Source organism: Narcine bancroftii, chromosome 11 (assembly GCF_036971445.1).
Source record: "Narcine bancroftii isolate sNarBan1 chromosome 11, sNarBan1.hap1, whole genome shotgun sequence".
NCBI classification, from domain to species: domain Eukaryota; kingdom Metazoa; phylum Chordata; class Chondrichthyes; order Torpediniformes; family Narcinidae; genus Narcine; species Narcine bancroftii.
Genome location: NC_091479.1, coordinates 30,930,218 through 30,952,578, shown reverse-complemented (window position 1 = coordinate 30,952,578; position 22,361 = coordinate 30,930,218). Strand labels below are relative to the sequence as shown.

General features: G+C 46.6%; 1 long non-coding RNA gene across 1 annotated transcript in view; it reads left to right on the top strand.

Moving 5' to 3' along the window:
• The window catches only part of LOC138746362 (uncharacterized), a 53,037-nt gene that overhangs the window by 19,334 nt on the left and 11,342 nt on the right, over positions 1 to 22,361 (top strand). The window contains exon 2 of the long non-coding RNA XR_011346902.1: positions 7,622 to 7,742. This is a non-coding gene — a long non-coding RNA (uncharacterized lncRNA). The remainder of the gene's footprint in view (positions 1 to 7,621; positions 7,743 to 22,361) is intronic.

The window sequence follows — 22,361 nt, the reverse complement described above, 5'->3', positions numbered from 1 at the left end:
TAGATTCTAACAGTCATAGAACGTTTCACGCGCTGGTCAGAGGCCATCCCATTGCCATCCAGTGTCACTGAGACAAGGGCCAGAACATTCATCATCAATTGGATGTCGAGATTTGGTTTCCCGACCCACAATTACATCAGTCCGCAGAACACAATTTACCCACAGTTCCTTGTGGAACATTTCCACCGGCAACTGAAGGCCCAATTCACCGGTCTAAATTAGGTCGATGAGTTGCCATGGGTCCCATTGGGAGTGCTCCCGGCTCCAAAGGAAGACATGTCTGCATTGTCCAAAGAGTTGGTTTATGGTACGGTCCTTACAGTTTCTTGGGACATTCATTTCACAACCAACTCTGATCTGAACGTTCTTCAGCAGCTTCGACGTGGTGTCGCGATCACCTTTTCCTACCCACTGGAATGGAACCTCTAAACAGAATGTGCCCCCATCACTCCTGGACACTGATTTTGTTTTTGTGTGCAGACAGGTCCCACGAATGCCGTTACGACCGTATGAGGGCCATTGTCGTGTGGTGAAGAAGGATGGGGTTGTGCATTGGGGGACATTGTAGCTGTTTCATGTGGACAGACTCAAGCCTGCCCATGTGGATCCCACTTCACCCATTCAGTGCCCCCTGCGCAGACGGCGAGGGCATCCACCTAAGGTGCATGCAACAGGTGCTTTAGTTTCTGGTAACGGTTCTTGGGGGGCGGGTAGTAGCTGTATAATGGGCTGAGTGGGAACTGTTCTTTGGCGGGCATGTGAAATAATAAGACAAACAGGCGTCCATTTAATTGACCATCCTCGCATGGTGCTGCGTGCCGAGGAACGACACGTTGATCTGTGGATTCTCCTGACAGAAGGCGCGGGACACTCACAGGTCTTAATATAAACCTGCGGTCCCGTGGATGGGCAGCAAACACATAATGATGTCCCATGGAGCCCGGGACATGCTGTAAATAAAATAAGCCTGTAAAGTCTGAATAAAGCAATCTTGTGTTGACTAAAATAAGCCTGTAAAGTCTGAATAAAGCAATCTTGTGTTGACTAACCTGGTGTGTGTGTGTGTGTGTGTGTGTGTGTGTGTGTGTGTGTGTGTGTGTGTGTGTGTGTGTGTGTGTGTGTGTGTGTGTGTCTTGCTTTAGTAGCTCTATGGAAGTAGCTGCTACATATATAAATATTTTGGATGATTATTGCACTTACAGCATACTTTTCATCCATCTCACAGCCTGTGGGAAGAAACAATTACCCAGCATGGCGGTCCTGATTTTGATGAAGGACCTGGTACAAGATGCTGTGCATTGGATGGAAATGGTCTTTTTACAATTCCTTGAACCCTATTTGAACAACACTCCCAGTAAATGTCACATACAGGAGAAAGGGAGACCCCAGTGATACTCACAACTCTTTGCATCATTCCTGTCTGATGCTTGCCAGCTACTAGACCATCGAATGATGCAGCCAGACAGGAGACTCAACTGCACTCCTGTAAAATCTCAGGAATAGAGCTGTTGGCCTTGACCTCCTCAGCCTCCTTTGGAAGTGTAGGCACTTCCTGACCAATAAGGAGGTGTGCTGTATGGATGGGAATTTTATGTGATTATATTGTCTATTCTTGCTCTTTAACAATCTTTAGTGGATAGAAGTAGTCATTGTACTTTAGGATGTACAATCATGTACAGATTGTCCTTAAATAGCCATTTGGCCCAGATGTCTATTCAGTCCAAGAATACTTTCGATCACAGGCAGATTTTGAACAATAACACCATTCATTTTGCAACAACTGCCACTTAATTTTGCCAGTTGTTCAATGGTATGGGGAAAACACCACTGTCAACTCTTCTACCTTAAAGGAGTAATTATATTCAAATGGGCAGTAGATCAATAGATGGAAACAGTGAAATCAGACAGAGGTGAGTGGCTGCTTAAAATTAGAAACATTTGTGTTCATGCTATAGAGTTTAAGGCTGCCCAGGAGGAATATAATGTGTTTTCTTTAAGATTGTTTGCCCTCACCCTGGCGAAGGATGGTGCCAACAGATATGTTGCTGGAAGGGTTCGAGAATTGATATGGTAGGTCACAGGAAGCTCAAGTTTAGATCCACAGAGCGCATGTGTTTAGCAAAATGGCCACCCAGTCTGTATTGGTCTTGCTGATAATGAGGTCAGCTGAGTCTACCAAATGTAGTAGATTAGGTTGGATGGGGTGCATGTGAAACACTGCCTCACCTGGAAGGTCTGATTGTAGCCTTGGATAGAGGTGCCAGGAGATGTAGGGACAAGTTTGGCAATATCTGCAGTTCCAGTGGGGCTACATGAGGTGGTGATGGGTGGAGAGGGAAGTGCCATCGATGGAGTCACAGAAAGACGTGTCCCTGTGAAAAGAGGATATGAGTGGAGCGGGTTAGATGTAACAGGTTAGAGGATGGTGCTGAAGTTGGAAGTATTCAAGGATAATATGTCAGATGTGGCAGCTGATGGGTGGTAAGTGAGAAACCTGAGGGATTCTGTCCTTGTTCTGCCAGTGAGGAGGTGGGGGAAGGGCAGAAAAAGAATTGGAGATAAGGGTGTAGGCTTTATCAAAGACAGTATGGGGGAATCTGCATTTATTGAAGAAATAAGACATTTTGGGTATCCTGGAGTAGAAGACCTCATCCTGGGACTGTTACAGGCCCTGAGGACCCCAAACCTTAGCAGCAATAGTAAATCATCAAGACAAATGGTTATTTAAACAAACGTTGTTTTTAAATTTCTTTAACCAAAAAAATAGATTCAAACTTTAACTTATCACTATTAACTTAACAGCCTTACATTGCCCCATTCCAATTCTAAGCACAGGTTTATTTAATATGTATAAAGTTCTTTGACACAACTCCAAGTTCACCGGTGTCTATCAATTCTTATACTGTGCACAGATTCAACATTTATGAATTTTCACCAAGCTCTGGTGCTTAAAAGTAAATGTTTACCCTCCAGGAAGGTGCTTGTTGGTTTCAGAGAGGGATTTATTGCTCATTGGACACACAAAATCTCATTCCCTCTGATCATTCACTTTGGAGTCTTGCCAAAGAAACTAGCCCCATCAGGGTTTTCCAAATGAATACCTCTTCTGCATGTCACCATTGAGTTCCTTTTTTTTTTTCCCTTATTTCAGGTGAAACACCATTTCTAGCCAGCCATCTCCTCTTGTATGGGCCACAAGGTTTTTCAACAGGCTGAACTGAGAACTCACAACCCGTCTTCAAAATGGGGTTTCAACAAGATGTCAGCTTGCCATCTCTCCCTCTCTCTTTTAGAAAAAAAGCCTATTTGGCCTCTCCTCTCTGCTTGCAAAACCACATGACCTTCTTAGAACAGCAAACTGGAACCAGCCAGATGACTGCACCTGACCCAAACTTCTGAGTCCATTCATCTGTTGCTTTAAAAACAATAATCCATTTTTACCTAATTTTGAAATTATAGCAAAGCAGTCTCCTTGTTTTGTCTTTGCAAAGGCTCTCGGTGCCTGCATGACTCACTCTCAGCAAAGCTCTTGCAATTTAAATAAGAGCTGTTTTGTGAAGTGTTTGTGTTTGTTTGTGACCTCCATGACTCCTACAATCCATCTCTTTCAAAAACATATCTATATACAATGTAAAATATATAATCTGTCACAGGACAGATGCAGCAGAGGAGTTGTGATAAAATCAATGGTGTCCTTGCAAAAAAAAATGGGAAGAGGTATAATCCAGGTAGCTCTGGTGAGTGGAGTTTGTAATAGTTTGAAAGTTGAACCTCTCTATTTCAGGAGACAATTTACTGTCATGTAATTTAAAAGTGTCATATCACACAAAATTGTTTTTTTCCTGCTTTAAGGCAGACATTCGCCATTGGTAGGAATTGCCTGAAATGCCTCTTGCAGTGAGAGAAAGAAGCAAAAGAGAGTCGTGCTCTCTCTCTCCCAACCCCATCATCCCAAACCCTGGGCCAAGTCACTGAGGGTCTGTGGATTCTCTTTCAATGGTCACAGACCATCCAATTCATTGGCAATGTGAGCTCCAGTTTTGAACCTCTGACACAATTAGGAACCATTTAGCACCCATTTATCCCAAGTCTGATACCTGATACCCTTTTAGCCAGTTTTGAACCTGTCTCTAGCAATCCACAGCCTAGTGTGAGTTCCTTGACTGCTTTCTCCAGAAGCCCACAGCCTGCGTGGGTTTCTCTCCTCAAATTACCAACAGCCTATCAGATATGTGGGTCCTACAGATGCAGGACCCCTCACTGTTCTGCTTTCATGGTTACTGACCCGTGGAATGAATCCTCTGCTTCTCAGATGTTGATGGTGTGTGGTCTTCCTGTTTTCTGGTCCCCTGTGTTAGTCCTCCGCTTCACCAGAGTTTGTGGTGGCAAGGAAATCTAACACACCTAATTAAAAAATTTACAAATTAGAGGAGAATCTCGCATGTCTTGAGGGATGGAAAGGGCATTTTTACAAATTGAAGCCTAATATTTGAAAATTCAGGCGCCAAATTTGCAAAAGCAGAGAGTATATATTTCTCAAGCTTTAAGTAATTTTTTCTAAAGGAATACAACTTTGAATTTTTGCATGTCATCTTGGCATCCCTAAAATTATATCTGATATCCAATAAGTGCAATACATTTCCTCATCACCACTAACATTAATTAAACAAATTTCAATTGATACTTTAATAGTTTTAATTTGGGCCTTGTTCCTTCAATATTTCCTAATAAAATTAAGGTTGGATTTTATGGAAAAACAGCTCCTATAACTTGTTCCAAAAAAATTGTAATTCTCCCCAAAAAGATCTTGCATTAAGACAAACCTAAGTTGTATGCAAGAAAGTTGCTACATCTTCACCACACCTCAAACATTGATCTGATAATTCTGATTTTATTCTATTCAATTTCTCTGGTGTAAGAAGTAACTGCAGAAGAAAAACCAGTTGTGAATTCCTTCCTCACTGCTGCTGCAGTGGGGAACTCTGGTCAATCGATCCAAAATACTGAGTTGAAGTGAATTAATACAACTCCCCTGGATCACGTGATCTCTATTCCCAAATCAGCTACCTGTTGAGCTTTTTAAATCCAACTGCCTGAGTCACCTGACTCCAGATGCAGCTTTCAGATACAATCCTTTCTGACATATGCTACATTACGGATGTAAAGAGAATTATACTGAACTAATTTATATCTTACATTGAAATCCTTATATGGACCTGCCCTTATTTGCCAATCAATTAAAATATTCAGATCCATTTCCCACCTTTGTCTCGACTTCTGAACTCCTCGTTTAAAAGTTCCTACTTGTAATAAAGAGGACATCATCGAAGTAAATTTTTTAACAGTTCCTCTTGATAAGGAATTACTATTTCAGTACTACATTGATCCTAACTTATCCTTCAAATATGCTCTTAGTTGGAAATAGCAAAAAAGATTGCGATGAGTTATACGATATTTATTTCTCAGTTGCTCAAATGACATTAATTGACCCCTTTTATAACAATCTTCAACATTTATCATTCCCTTACGAAACCAGCTGTCCAGAAATTGATGATCCTTGGAAAAAGATACGAAGATTTTGAATCAAAGCCATTCTGGGTGATGTACATCCACTTACACCAATTTCATCATTTATTTTATTCCATATATTAATCATATGTTTCAACAATGGTGTATTTTTATCACCAAACTTTAATTTTGAATCCCACGTATAGAAATTCATCTGCTTTCTCTCTCCTATTTTATTTGATGGCAATTTTTCCCTTTCAAAAAAAGAAGCAAGCAATCTTATTTGAGCTGCTTGATAACAATTTTTAAAATGAGGAAGCTGTAGTCCTCTCAATGCAGAATTTGCATTGGATCACTTGTAACATGGGATTCAATAGGAAATGGGTTCACATGACATAAGCTCATGATGCAGACTGTTTTCTGATAATGGAATACAAGAGGAGGGTTGTCTTGGTCTTCCACAGGATATAGATCACAAGATACAGGGGCAGGTAGGCCCATTGACTCTGTTCAACCATTCTTCCACTCATCCCCACTGCCCAGCTCTCTCCCCTTAACCCTTGATTCCTTGACTAATCAAATGTCTGTCAATCTCTGCATTAAATACACCCAATGACCTCAGTTCCACAGATTGACGACCCACTGAGAAAATAAATTTTTCCACATCTGTTTTAAATTGACACCCTTTTATCCTGAAATTATGTCCCTTGTTCTAGAATCTCCTACCATGGGAAATATCTTTGCCATATGTACTATGTCCAGGCCTTCCAGCATTTGAAATACCGCTGAGGTCCCTCTTATCCTTCTGTACTCCAACTAGTACAGTCGAAGAATCGACAATTGTTCCTCATAAACTAACCCTTTCATTCCTGATATCATTCCAGTAAATCATCGCTGACCTTCTACAACACCAGCACATCTTTTCTGAAATACCGCATCCAAAACTGTAATTCTGATTGAATGGAAAGGGAATTCTCCAATGACACAAACACAACAGTGGAATGATATTATGTCTTGTTAATATTTACAATAATTATTGAAGAGTCAATTAATAATTTTCAAAAGATGCCGGGTCCCTTTTTTGGACTATTATCATAACCTGAAGCTTGGTGCTGTGTTACGAGACCAGAGGATCCCAAAACACAGCAGCAATAGACATTCACCAAGACAAATGGTGACTTAAACAAAAGCTGATTTTAATTCTCTTTAAACATGAACACGGATTTGCACTTTAACTTATCACTATTTTACTACTTTAACTTAATTTACTTAACTTACCCCCCTTCTAATTCTAAGTGCATGTGTGTTTAATGTGTGTGTAAGTTCAGAAAAGTTCTTTGGTTCACAGTCCAATCTCACTTCTCATTCCTCCAAGTTCACTGGTTGCAGGCCATTCTTATACTGTGTACAGAATTTAACATATATATATATATATATATATATATATATATAGATATATTTATATATAAAAATATATGTATAAAGTTCACCAGGCTTTGGTGCTTGAAAGGTAAATGAGCACTGCTCAGGGAGGTTCTTTTTGTTTTTCAGAGAGAGGTGTGTTGTTCAGTGAAGCATTAGGGTGTTTTTGACTCAATATACCAGGATCTGAAGTCCGTTATCTCTTCAGAAAAGTTCAGATAGCTTTAGCATGGAGCAAAGCTGAGCCAGGACTTTGCAAGTATTTAAGGGAGTGTACGGGCAGGCTTTGTTCTGGACCAAAAATCTCACCAAATGACTCTGCTTGAAATCAAGATTCAAACCATTTTGAGGAATACAACAGGAATTGTTCAACAAGAGCCTGGTGTTCCCTGAGGAGTTTTCTTTCAATAGTGGAAATGATTTTTTTTTAAACCCTGTTAATATTCCTGATACAGATCTTTGTATTTAACTTTCAGGTTGCTATCTGTTGTTAACTTTAATGGGGTGACTGGATGGCATCTTTGCTTTAACCAAGCAGTTCTCTTGAAATTTCCAGCTGTAGGATGCGGTGCAGTTGCTTGCAAGTTTAGCAAGTGGGATTATGATGTGAAACTGCAAGTCACAGTGTCATTTTGGTGTTTGAAAATGCAAATGTGAAAATTTTAACTTGTGTCTCCTTGGTTTGTTTAAGTTTACAGAGAAGACAGATTTGGATGCTCATTTGGCGAATCGGCTGGGCAAAGCAGAAAGCACAAAATGAGGGACTGAAAAAATAATGAAACAGACTGAAGTGCCGTTGAACCCAAACCCAGGTAAAGAATTTAATTTTGTGCAGTGTACTTTAGATACCAAACAATTTGGGATTTTAGTGGTGACCTATTTAAATGAACAAAATCTGATTAGAATAGAAGTTTATGGAATGTTTGGGAGTTGCCACAAAAAAAAATGGAGATATAAATTAGATGTTGTTATTAAGATAAATGAACAATACAATGAGCTTGGTGTCACAGTATATGCCTCTCTCTACCGTACATCACCGTTAAACCTTCTCCCCAATATGAACCTGATGTCAAAGTATCTGACACAGTTAATCGTACATCACTGTTAAACCTTCTCACGAATGTGAATCCTGTCTCATAGTTTCTGCCTCAGTCTATAGTACATCAGTGTTAGACCTTCTCCCCACTGTGAACCTGGAGTAATAGTATTTGCTTCAATCTACCGTCCAGCACCGTTTAATTCTCCCCACTGTAAACCTAGTGTCACAGTATCTACCTCAGTCTCCCATACATCACCCTTAAATCTCCTCCCTACTCTGAACCCAGGGTAAATGTATCTGCAATAGTGTAATGTGGATCACTTTTAAACATTCTTCCCCCTGTGAACTTGGTTTCACAATATCTGCCACATTTTATTGTACATCACTTTTAAACATTCCCTGTACTGTAAACCCAGGGTCACAGTACCTGCCTCAGTCTACTGTACATCACCATTAAACTTTCTACGCACTGTGAACCTGGTGTAACAGCACGTGCCAGAGTTTATTGTACATCACTGTTAAACATTCTCACTAATGTGAACTCAGTGTCACAGTATCTTCCACAGTTTAGCGTACACCACTGATAAACTTTCTCCCCTTTGTGAATCCAATGTCACAGTATCCGCCTCAGTCTTCGTACATCACCGTTAAATATTCTCCCCACTGTGATCCTGGTGTTACAGTACCTGCCACAGTTTATTGTACATTCTTTGGCTTGGCTTCGTGGATGAAGATTTATGGAGGGGTATGTCCACATCAGATGCTCGTTTGTGACTGACAAGTCCGAAGCAGGACAGTCAGACACGGTTGCAGCGGTTGCAAGGGAAAATTGGTTGGTTGGGGTTGGGTGTTGGGTTTTTCCTCCTTTGTCTTTTGTCAGTGAAGTGGGCTCTGCGGTCTTCTTCAATGGAGGTTGCTGCCCGCCGAACTGTGAGGCGCCAAGATGCACGGTTTGAGGCGATATCAGCCCACTGGCAGTGGTCAATGTGGCAGGCACCAAGAGATTTCTTTAGGCAGTCCTTGTACCTCTTCTTTAGTGCACCTCTGTCTCAGTGGCCAGTGGAGAGCTCGCCATATAATACGACCTTGGGAAGGCGATGGACCTCCATTCTGGAGACGTGACCTATCCAGCGCAGTTGGATCTTCAGCAGCGTGGATTCAATGCTTTCGGATTCTGCCACCTCGAGTGCTTCGATGTTGGTGATGAAGTCACTCCAATGAATGTTGAGGATGGAGCGGAGACAATGATTATGGAAGCGTTCTAGGATCCGTAGGTGATGCCGGTAGAGGACCCATGATTTGGAGCCGAACAGGAGTGTGAGTATGACAACGGCACTGTACTTGCTGATCTTTGTGGGGTTTTTCAGGTGGTTGTTTTTCCATACTCTTTTGTGTAGTCTTTCAAAGGCGCTATTTGCCTTGGCGATTCTGTTGTCTATCTCGTTGTTGATCCTTGCATCGGATGAAATGGTGCAGCCGAGATAGGTAAACTTGTTGACTGTTTTGAGTTCTGTGTACCTGATGGAGATGTGGGGAGGGGTGGGGGCTGGTAGTCATGGTGGGGAGCTGGGTGATGGAGGACCTCAATTTTCTTCAGGCTGACTTTCAGGACAAACATTTTGTCAGTTTCCGCAAAACAGGACGTCATGCGCTGGAGACCTGGCTCTGAAAGGGCAACTAAAGCAGCATCGTCTGCAAACAGTAGTTTATGGAGAAGTTGCTCTTGTGTCTTGTTGTGAGCTTGCAGGTGCCTCAGATTGAAGAGACTGCCATCCGTGCGGTACCGGATGTAATCAGCGTCTTCGTTGTTGAGGTCTTTCATGGCTTGTTTCAGCATCATGTTGAAGAAGATAGTAAAGAGGGTTGGTGCAAGGACGCAGCCTTGCTTCACGCCGATGTCAACGGAGAAGGGTTCGGAGAGCTCATTGCTGTATCTGACCCGACCTTGTTGGTTTTTGTGCAGTTGGATAACCATGTTGAGGAACTTAGGGGGGCATCCGAGGCGCTCTAGTATTTGCCAAAGCCCTTTCCTACTCATGGTGTCGAATGCTTTGATGAGGTCAATGAAGGTGATGTAGATTCCTTTGTTTTGTTCTCTGCACTTTTCTTGGAGCTGTCTGAGGGCAAAGACCATGTCAGTCGTTCCTCTGTTTGTGCGAAAGCCACACTGTGATTCTGGGAGGACATTTTTGGCGAGACTGGGTATTATTCTATTAAGGAGAATCCTAGCGAAGATTTTGCCTGCAATGGAGAGCAGCGTGATTCCCCTGTAGTTTGAGCAGTCTGATTTCTCACCTTTGTTTTTGTACAGGGTGATGATGATGGCATCACGAAGGTCCTGGGGAAGCTTTCCTTGATCCCAGCCGAGCTTGAAAAACTCATGCAGTTTGGCATGCAGGGTTTTGCCGCCAGCCTTCCAGACCTCTGGGGGGATTCCGTCCATACCTGCACCTTTGCCACTTTTCAGTTTTTCAATTGCCTTACATGTCTCTTCCCGGGTAGGGACGTCATCCAGCTCTAGCCTTAAGGGCTGTTGAGGGAGCTGGAGCAGGGCAGATTCTTGGACTGAGTGGTTGGCACTGAAAAGAGATTGGAAATGTTCTGACCATCGGTTGAGGATGGAGATCTTGTCACTGAGGAGGACTTTGCCGTCTGAACTGCACAGTGGGCTTTGGGGTGAGGGGCCATACACAGCTTTAGAGCCTCATAAAAACCCCTGACGTTGCCAATGTCAGCGCTAAGCTGGGTTCGTTTCGCGAGGCTAGTCCACCACTCATTTTGGATCTCCTGGAGTTTGCGCTGAAGATGGCTGCATGCGAGACAGAAGGCTCATTTTTTCTCTGGCCAGGATGGCTTTGCAAGGTGAGTCTGTTGGGCAGCTCGCTTCTTTGCCAGCAGCTCCAGGATTTCCTGGTTGTTTTCGTCAAACCAGTCCTTGTTTTTCCTGGAGGAGAAGCCCAGTACCTCTTCAGTGGATTGCAGTATGGCCGTTTTCAGCTGATCCCAGAGGGTTTCAGGGGACGTGTCCGTGAGGCAGTTTGCACCCTCTAGCTTTGCTTGGAGGTTTGCCTGGAAGTTTCCTCTCACCTCGTCTGACTTCAGGTTTCCAACATTGAACCTCTTTCTGGGGGCTCTACTCTTCCTGAACTTTGGCTTGAAGCGAAGGTTGAGCTTGCAGCGGACAAGCCGGTGGTCAGTGTGACATTCCGTGCTGAGCATGACCCTGGTGTGGAGCACATCTTGTTTATCTCTTTCTCGCACCAGGACGTAGTCCAGGAGGTGCCAGTGTTTGGATCGGGGATGCATCCAGGTAGACTTCAGGCTGTCCCTCTGCTGGAAAAGGGTGTTTGTAATGACAAGCCACTGTTCTGCGCAGAGCTCCAACAGGAGGCGCTCGTTGTCATTGCACTTGACGACACTATGCTTGCCAAGGATTCCTGGCCAGGTTTCTGAGTCTTTGCCGATTCGAGCGTTGAAGTCGCCAAGGATGACAACCTTGTCGGCTGTCGGGGTGTGTTGGATGAGGTTGCGCAGATCAGTGTAGAACTTGTCCTTTTCTACTGGCTCCGCCTGGAGGGTTGGGGCATAGACCCCGATGAGGGTGATGCGTCACTTGTTTTGAAGGGGGAGTCGCATGGACCTGATCCAGTCAGAGTGGCCTGTCGGGAGGTTTTTGAGTTTGGAGGCAATGGAGTTCTTGACCATGAAGCCTACACCAGATAGGCGTCATTCAGCCATAGGCTTGCCTGACCAGTAGAGCGTGTAGCCCGTGCCGCGTTCTTGGAGGCTGCCTGCATCTGCAAGGCGGACTTCGCAAAGAGCAGCTATGTCAATGCCAAGTCTGAGGAGTTCTTGAGCGATGAGGGCAGACTGACATTCAGGTCGGTGGCTGTCAGCCTTGTCTAGCATGGTTCTGATGTTCCAGCATGCTAGCTTGAGCTTGTGTGCATCTTTTGAGGGGGAGGATGTGGACATGTCCTCGGGACTGCGCAAAAGAGCTTTTAGGTGGAGTGCAGTGTGCGCAATACTGGCCCCACCCTTTACACCCATGGTTCGATGGCGGCGCCCGTGCGGCCGTCCGTGCAGGTAAAGCAGTTTGTATGGCCTTAAAACCTTCCCTGTGCCGGGAAGGAGGCGACGGCCCCGGTCCGGGCGAAGAGTAGGAGGCGGCGGCCCCAGTCCGGGCACAGGGAAGGTGGCGGCCCCAGTCTGGGAAGAGGGGAGGAGGAGGCGGCGGCCCTGGCCTCGGCAGAGGGAAAGCTGGCAGAGGCCCCGGTTCAGGCAGAGGGAAAGAGGCGGCAACCTTGGTCAGGGCAGAGGAAAGGCGGCGGCCGCAGTCCGGGCTGAGGGAAGGCGGCGGCCCTGGTCCAGGAAAAGGGGAGGAGGAGGCGACGGCCCCGGCCCCAGCAGAGAGGAAACAGGCGGAGGCCCCGGTCTGGGTGCAGTGAAAGGCGGCGGCCCAGGTCCGGGCAGAGGGAAGGTGGCGGCCCCAGTCCAGGCAGATGGGAGGTGGAGGCGGTGGCCTCGGCAGAGAAGCAGGCGGAGGCCCCGGTCCGGGCAAAGAGAAGGAGGTGGCCCTGGTCCGGGTAGAGGGGAGGAGGAGGCGACGGCCCCGGCCTCGGCAGAGAGGAAACAGGCGGAGGCCCCGGTCCGGGTGCAGTGAAAAGCGGCGGCCCTGGTCCAGGCGCAGGGAAAGGCGCCGGCCCCGGTCCGGGTAGAGGGAAGGCAGCGGCCCCGGTCCAGGCAGAGGGGAGGTGGAGGCGGTGGCCTCGGCCTCGGCAGAGAGAAGCAGGCAGAGGCCCCGGTCCGGGTGCAGTGAAAAGCGGCGGCCCTGGTCCAGGCGCAGGGAAAGGCGCCGGCCCCGGTCCGGGTAGAGGGAAGGCAGCGGCCCCGGTCCAGGCAGAGGGGAGGTGGAGGCGGTGGCCTCGGCCTCGGCAGAGAGAAGCAGGCGGAGGCCCCGGTCCGGTCAAAGAGAAGGAGGTGGCCCCGGTCCGGGTAGAGGGGAGGAGGAGGCGGTGGCCCCGGCCTCGGCAGAGAGAAGCAGGCGAGGCCCCAGTCCGGGCAGAGAGAAGGAGGCGGCAGCCCCGGCCCTGCCATCTTGCTCATTTAATTCCTGGAACACGAAGCAGAGCCAATATAGATTGGAAGCATAGAGCAATCAGGCTGAGCCCAGGGCGCTCCACCCCATGACTGAGGATAGCGGCCGTGGATCTCCAGGTATGGTTCAGCCTAAGAGGGGAGGCAGGCCTCTCCAGCCCGGTCAAGCAACCTGCATAGGAGAAGGATACTCCGATATAAAACCTACGACCCAAGGATTGTACATTAATGTTAAACCTTCTCAGTGCTGTGTGCCCAGTGTCACAGTATCTTCCACAGTTTATTGTACATTACTGTTAAAACTTCTCACTGTTGTGAAGCCATTATCTTAGTATCTGCCTCAGTCTACCATACATCATTGTTAAACCTTCTCCCCCTTTAAACCACTAAACCTGGTGTCACAGTATCAAACAGCTTATCGTATATTACTGTTCAAATATCACAATATCTGACACAGTTTATCGTTCATCACTGTTAAACCTTATCCCCACTGTGAACCGTGTATAAGTGTATATGCCAGAGTTTATTTTGTATCACTGATAAACCTTCTCCCCATTTTAAACTGGTTTCACAGTATCTGCCACAGTTTATCGTACATCACTGTTAAACCTTTTCTTTGCACTGAACCCGGTGTCACAGTATTTGTCTCAGGACATAACGTTAAACCCTCTCCCCACTGTGAACCCGATGTAACTCTTTCAGCCTCAGTCCCCACTTTGATCCTGGTGTCACAGTATATGCCAAAGTTTTATGTTCATCACTGTTTAACCTTTGTATTGCTCTGAACCCGGTGTCACAGTTTCTGTCTCACTCTACCGTAAATCACTGATAAACCTTCTCCCCACTGTGAACACGGTGTAACAGTATCTGCCTCAGTCTGCCGTACATCACCATTTAACCATCTCCCCACCATGAACCTGAGTGTATCGTATCTGACACAGTTTTTCGTCAATTACTATTAAACCTTTCATTACTGTGAACCCAGGGTCACATTACCTGTCTCAGTCTACCGTATATCACCATTAAACCTTCTCTCCACTGTGTACCTGTTTTCACAGTATCTGATATAGTTTCTCATACAGCAATGTTATACCGTCTCACTACTGTGAACCCGATGTCACACTATTTGTCTCAATCTACTGTCACATCAAAAATAAAACTTCTACCCTCTACGAACCCGGTGTTACAGTACATGTCACAGTTTATTGTATATCACTGTTAAACCTTCACACTACTGTGAATCCTGTCTCACAGTATCTGCCTCAGTCTCCTGTGTATCACCGTTAAACCTCCTTCCCACTGTGAACCTGTTGTCACAGTATCTTCCCCTATTTATCTTCTTTCTTCTTTGGCTTGGCTTCGCGGACGAAGATTTATGGAGGGGGTAAAAAGTCCACGTCAGCTGCAGGCTCGTTTGTGGCTGACCAGTCCGATGCGGGACAGGCAGACACGATTGCAGCGGTTGCAAGGGAAAATTGGTTGGTTGGGGTTGGGTGTTGGGTTTTTCCTCCTTTGCCTTTTGTCAGTGAGGTGGGCTCTGCGGTCTTCTTCAAAGGAGGCTGCTGCCCGCCAAACTGTGAGGCGCCAAGATGCACGGTTTGAGGCGTTATCAGCCCACTGGCGGTGGTCAATGTGGCAGGCACCAAGAGATTTCTTTAGGCAGTCCTTGTACCTTTTCTTTGGTGCACCTCTGTCACGGTGGCCAGTGGAGAGCTCGCCATATAATACGATCTTGGGAAGGCGATGGTCCTCCATTCTGGAGACGTGACCCATCCAGCGCAGCTGGATCTTCAGCAGCGTGGACTCGATGCTGTTGACCTCTGCCATCTCGAGTACCTCGACGTTAGGGGTGTGAGCGCTCCAATGGATGTTGAGGATGGAGCGGAGACAACGCTGGTGGAAGCGTTCTAGGAGCCGTAGGTGGTGCCGGTAGAGGACCCATGATTCGGAGCCGAACAGGAGTGTGGGTATGACAACGGCTCTGTATACGCTTATCTTTGTGAGGTTTTTCAGTTGGTTGTTTTTCCAGACTCTTTTGTGTAGTCTTCCAAAGGCGCTATTTGCCTTGGCGAGTCTGTTGTCTATCTCATTGTCGATCCTTGCATCTGATGAAATGGTGCAGCCGAGATAGGTAAACTGGTTGACCGTTTTGAGTTTTGTGTGCCCAATGGAGATGTGGGGGGGCTGGTAGTCATGGTGGGGAGCTGGCTGATGGACCTCAGTTTTCTTCAGGCTGACTTCCAGGCCAAACATTTTGGCAGTTTCCGCAAAGCAGGACGTCAAGCGCTGAAGAGCTGGCTCTGAATGGGCAACTAAAGCGGCATTATCTGCAAAGAGTAGTTCACGGACAAGTTTCTCTTGTGTCTTGGTGTGAGCTTGCAGGCGCCTTAGATTGAAGAGACTGCCATCCGTGCGGTACCGGATGTAAACAGCGTCTTCATTGTTGGGGTCTTTCATGGCTTGGTTCAGCATCATGCTGAAGAAGATTGAAAAGAGGGTTGGTGCGAGAACACAGCCTTGCTTCACGCCATTGTTAATGGAGAAGGGTTCAGAGAGCTCATTGCTGTGTCTGACCCGACCTTGTTGGTTTTCGTGCAGTTGGATAATCATGTTGAGGAACTTTGGGGGACATCCGATGCGCTCTAGTATTTGCCAAAGCCCTTTCCTGCTCACGGTGTCGAAGGCTTTGGTGAGGTCAACAAAGGTGATGTAGAGTCCTTTGTTTTGTTCTCTGCACTTTTCTTGGAGCTGTCTGAGGGCAAAGACCATGTCAGTGGTTCCTCTGTTTGCGCGAAAGCCGCACTGTGATTCTGGGAGAATATTCTCGGCGACACTAGGTATTATTCTATTTAGTAGAATCCTAGCGAAGATTTTGCCTGCAATGGAGAGCAACGTGATTCCCCTGTAGTTTGAGCAGTCTGATTTCTCGCCTTTGTTTTTGTACAGGGTGATGATGGTGGCATCACGAAGATCCTGAGGCAGTTTACCTTGGTCCCAACAAAGCTTGATAAACTCATGCAGTTTGGCATGCAGAGTTTTGCCGCCAGCCTTCCAGACTTCTGGGGGGATTCCATCCATACCTGCTGCTTTGCCACTTTTCAGTTGTTCGATTGCCTTATATGTCTCATCCAGGGTGGGAACCTCATCCAGCTCTAGCCTTAGGGGCTGTTGAGGGAGCTGGAGCAGGGCGGAATCTTGGACTGAGCGGTTGGTACTGAAAAGAGATTGGAAGTGTTCTGACCATCGGTTGAGGATGGAGATCTTGTCGCTGAGGAGGACTTTGCCGTCTGAGCTGCGCAACGGGCTTTGGACTTGGGGTGAGGGGCCGTACACAGCCTTTAGAGCCTCGTAGAAACCCCTGAAGTTGCCAATGTCCGCGCTGAGCTGTGTTCGTTTGGCGAGGCTAGTCCACCACTCATTTTGGATCTCCCGGAGTTTGCGCTGAAGATGGCTGCATGCGCGACGGAAGGCTTGTTTTTTCTCTGGACAGGATGATCTTACATCACTGATAAACCTTCTCCCAAACACGGTGTCACAATATCTACCTCAGTCTACTGTATATCACTGCTAAATCCTCACCCCTCTGTTTACCCGGTTTCACAGTGTCTGCCTCATTCTACCATTCATCACCGTGAAACCTTCTCCCGACTGTGAACCCGGTCAAATAATATCTGCCTCAATCTCCCGAAATTCACCATTAAAATTTCTCCCCACTGTTAACTCCGTGTCTCCGTTCCTGCAACAATGTATCGTGTGTCACCTTAAATCTCCTCCGCACTGTGAACCTGGTGTCACAGTACCTGCCACAGTTCATTGAACCTCACTGTTAAACCGTCTCACTAATGTGTACCCGGTCTCACAGTATCCGTCTCAGTCTACCATACATCACGGTTAAACCTTCTCACTACTGTCAAACCGGTGTCACTGGTTCTGCAACAGTGTATCCTGTATCACCGTTAAACCTTCTGCCCACTTTGAACCTGGTGTCACAGTATATGCCAGTTTCGCGTACTTCACTGATAAACCTCCCCACTATGAACCCGGTGTCGTACATCACCGTTGACCCTTCTCCCCACTCTAAACTTGGTGTCACAGTATCTGGCAAAGATTGCCGTACATCACCATTAAACATGCTCCCCACTCTGAACCTCGTGTCACAGTATCAGACTCAGTCTGCAGTCCATCTTCCCATTTTGTACCTCGTGTCACAGTCACTGCCGCACGGAGACCATAGCCTCTGACAAATTGTGTGGACTCATCTGATTGATCCTCAGGGAACCCATTGTGCTCTCCTCGGTCTCCTCAAGATCTCCATCATGGTGGTGTTCCTCCTCTGGATCCAAGGTTCAAGGTAGCTGCTCCCTCTGGGTGCACATGACATTCCTTCCTGGCTGACCTGAGGAAGAACCAGAGCTATCCTGCCGCCTATTTACATGACAATGTGTCTTGGTGGTCGCCCATGGGCTCCTGCAGACCCGAGCATAATGGCTTTGTTTTCTACTTTTCGAGCAGTCCGCGTCTATTGCTGGGCAGCGTCCTAGGGGTGGGGGTTTTGGCCACAGAACTGGCATCTATAGGTCACATCTAGCTGAGCTGCCATTGCTGCAGCCGTTGTCATCTCCATATTCTCGGCCCGATCTTGGCGGGGTGTCAGCGAATCTAGCAGAGTTGGAATGATGTGCTTGGCGTTGTGGTTGGGAAGGTATTCCCCAAGGTTGTTTCTAGCCATCTCCCATTGCCTTTGCCACCCTAAAAGTCTCTTCCAGGGACACCGTGCTTTGTTCTAATAGCCGCTGGCGGATTTTGTTTGACCGGACCCCTGCCACCAGAGTGTCCCTCATCAGGTCCTGTGCTATTTGCTGTGCTATTCTAGCACAGAAGTTGTATGCCCGTGCTGGGGCTCTTACTGAGAGCATGAAATCCCGGAAGGACTCCCCTGGTTGCTGTCTTCTGGTTAGGAGACAGTGTCTCGTGTGAACTTCACCTCCCCCTTGGAGATAGTGGGACTGGAGCATGTCCATAGCCTCCCTGTATGAGGCGCAGTTCTGGACTAATGTGTACAGGAGGTCTCCCAGCTGGGCCACCAGCTGCATGAAAAGGTCTTCTGGGTGGGCAGTGGGCATCAGGACGTGACTGTGATTCAGGAAACAATGTCTGCAGTGACTGAAATGCGTGCGTATGCAAGGGTCTCAGGGGTCTAGTTCCAGGCTTTCCGGCCATAGCATCCAGTGCTGCCGTTGATTCATTTCTAAGTGCCCCGATTGTGCTGGGGCTGGGGACTGTCGCTTCCACTGATGGATGTGGGACTCCCTGGTGACTGGCGTTACCTGGTAGATGTCCACTGAGGGTCTGGCGTCCTCACTCTCATCCCTGTGTCTGAGCCAAACTCCACCAGGTTTGGGGGAGGGGGGCTCGCACACATCTGAACCATGAAAGGCTTGACCTCCTCCTCGATCTCCTCGTCGTGCTTGGGTGTAATCACCCAAATTTTATGTGAGTGGAAAAAATTGTGGCAGGATGCATCAAAGGAAAACACAGGCACAATAGTGTTTGGGGCCACACAGCTTTATTTCACTCACATAAAGATGTAGTTGGCTGCTTGCTGTGTTTACAGTGGTCCCGGGGGTCGTGAGATAGAGGGAGGGGGAGAGAGAGAGAGAGAGAGAGAGAGAGATGGATGTCATTAGGCCGGGTGCCGAGTCTCTACGCCACCTAGTGGCCGAGTTAGGTACTGCAGCATATCATCAGACAGGTCACCACACTATTCCTTTTGTGTTTCCCTTATTTCAAGTGTAACATTATACAGCCAGACATCTCCTCTTGTGTGGACCACAAGGGCTTTGACCAGGCTGAAGTCAGGACTCCAAACCCATCTTCCAAATGGGGTTTTCCACAAGCTGCCACCTTGTCCTGTTCCAGTCCCAGCTACTGCAGAACTGGAGAACTCAAATCTCTCTCTGTCTCTGTCTCTGTCTCTGTCTTTCTCTCTCTCTCTCTCTCTCTCCCTCTCTCTCTCTCTCTCTCTCTCTCTCTCGCTCTCTCACTCTCTCTCTCTCTCTCTCTCTCTCTCACTCACACAGAGAAAACCACATGATCCTCTGGGAACAGCCAACTGCACTCAGACTGCGGCACCAGAGCTAATCCTCTGAGTTTGTTCATCTGCTGCTTTCCAAAACAAGAATCCATCACTCCACAGCAGGTCGAATTAACCCGTACTTGTGAAATCCTTATAGCCATTCTTCAAAGTTTTTGCAAAGGCACCCGAAGCCTGGACTGTCTGCCTTGAGGAGAGCTCTGGCATTTTAAATGAGATCTGTTTTGAAGTGTTTGTATGTGACCTCCACTAAAAAACCTGCCACAATTTATCTCATTTTAAAACATATCTATAACCAATATAAAATATAGCATAATCTCTCACAGTATAAACTTTTTGCAGATAGCACATGATTTGAACCCTGGGCCCAATCGCTGGCGATGAAAAGAGTTGTGATAACTGCTAAGCCAACCATGGCACCCAAAGAATATCTAGATCCATCGCCCTCTGGGTTGTGGGCCCAGCACGCTTCCGCTGCACTGTTCTGCTTACATGGACACAGAATTCTGAGCGATGTAGATGGAACAAATGCAAGCAGGCTTTTTATCCACTGAGTTAAGGTGAGATAAGAACCAGAGGGCATGGGTCAAGAATGAAAGGTGAAATGTTGAAAGGGAACATTTGGGGGGAACTTCTTCACACAGAGAGTGGTGGGAGAATGGAACCAACTGCCAGCTGAAGTGGTGAATGCCGGCTTGATTTTAATAGTTAATAAAACTTTGGGCTTGTACCTTGATGAGAGGGCTATGTTCTAGGTGCAGGTCAGTTTGATCTGTATAAAATAATAGTTCAGCACAGACTAAAAGGGCCAAAAGGCCTGTTGTTCTGCTGGAGTTTTCTATGGAAGAGATTGTGCAGTCACTGATATCAGAGACTCGTGGAATTGTAATCCACAGAGACCAACCCTTCAGACCAGCTCGACCCTGAAACCCAAGTTGTCTTCTTCAACTGGTTCCATTCACCTGCATTTAGCCCGTATCCGTCTGAATCTGTACCTGGGTAAATGTCCTTAAAACATTACAATAGTCCCCGGCTTTACCACTTCCTCTGGCAGCTCGTTCCACTTGCCCCGCCGCCCTCTGGGTGAAAATTATGCCCCTCAGGTCCTTTTTAAATCTTTCCCCTCTCAATTTAAATCTATGTCCTCTGATGTTACATGTTGGGGAAAAAGGTGAATTAACATAAGATTTCAAGATCTCTGAGGTCCCCCTCATCCTCCTACACTCGAAGGAGAACAGTCCCAGTCTATCCAACCTCTCCTTTAATTCAAAGCCCCAGTGTCAGGAACATTCAGATTTCAGAATTATTGTCCGAGTACATACATGACATCACATACAACCCTCAGATCATTTTTGTTGTGGGTCAGGCAGAATTACCACTTATTGGTCGTGCAAACACAACTGGACTCAATGTTCTCATGTAAAGAACTAAAGGTTGCAAAGAAAGTTTTGGCATTCTTGGCCTTCATAAATCAAAGTATTGATAGAGGAGTTGGGAAGTTATGATGAGGTTGTATAATATGTTGGCGAGGTCAAATCTGGAGTACTGTGTGCAGTTCTGGGTCGTCTAACTACAGGAAGGATATCAGTAAGATTGAAAGAGGGCAGAGAAGATTTACTAGGACGTTGCCAGGTCTTCAGGAGTTGAGTTATAGGGAAAGATTAAACAGGTTAGGACTTTATTGCTTGTAGCGTCGAAGAACGAGGAGAGATTTGATCGAGGTTTACAAAATTCTGGGGAATAGACAGTAAATGAGAGTCGGCTCTTTCCACAGATTAGGAGAAGACATGGCTTTAGGGTGAAAGGAGAAAGGAATTTGGGGAACATTAGGGAGAACTCAGAAAATGGTGGGAGTGTGGAATGAACTGCCATCTGTCATGGTGAATGCCTGCTCACTCTTGAATAAATTGAATAGATTCACAGATGGGAGAGATCTGGAGGGTTATGGACTGGGTGCAGGTCAATGGGACTAGCAGAATAATATTTTGGAACAGACTAGAGGGGCTGAACAGCCTGTTTTCTGAGCTGCAGTGTTCTATGTTTCTAACTGTAAGCAAATAATAAATGTAAACAAACTGCAATCCAGAGAGAATAAAAGAAAAACTCAATAAAGTGCACAATTAAGAATTCTTAAATGAGTCCCTGATTGAGTTTGTCGTTGAGGAGTCTGATAGTGGAGGGGGAGCAGCTGTTCCTGAACCTGGTGGTGTGGGGCTTGTGGCATCAATACCTCTTTCCTGATGGTAGCAGCGATTAAAGAGCGTGTGCTGGGTGGTGCGGATTCTTGATGATTACTGCTGTTCTGCGAATTAGGACAGATTAAAGCAAATCTCGTGCCATATTACAACAAAGGAATCTTGAATCTGAAATGGGACAGGAGAACTGTTTAATGAACAGAGGGATTGAGTGAGAGCAGCCACAAGTGTAAATGAAAGGACAGAGTGAAGAGTGACGTGGGCAGAGTTTGTGTTGTGTCCCCTGGTTAGGCTGTGAAGGGTTTGTATTTTCTCCCCATGACCTGTGTGACTTTTTGCCAGGTGCTCTGGTTTCCTCCCACCCTTCGAAACATACAGGGTTGGCAGGTTAATTGGGTGTGATTGGAGTCAAGTGTGTCATGGGACACCAGACTGTAACGTTCATATTAATACATTACATTTCTCTATGCTTGGCACATGTCCTTTCTATTTTCTAAGCCTCTCTCAAGTCACCCCCCAGCCTCTGTCATTCCAGGGCGAACAGTTCCTCTCGACCCAGCCTCTCTGTTGGCACAGCCCCAGTCCAGCCTAGAAATGATTTCCATTGACTGAAATGCAGCAGGAACTTCACAGCCTAAAGGGTAACAAAATCTCTCTGAAAATCAAAACAGAACTCCAGAATCTGGTAACTGCATGCATTAAATCTTATGGTCTAACCCTATCAAAGATATTCCCCAACTTCTACCCATCTCACTCCCAGATAAAGCATCCATGAAAGAGCTGACATGCCAGAAGCGCAGCCAGTTTCAGCTGCGGAAGAAAGGGACCCTAAGCATAAGTGCGTAAGGCCAAATCTTACCCTTCCAGTGCTTCATGTGAACAACGGCCATCGCCAACTTGGACTGTGTCACCTCTGGTCCCATTTCTAGTCGTGGAAAATAGCATAGTGGGGGCTCGAGCACGACGGATAGGGTTAACGTCAACTCCAACGGCGACTGCGTGCAAA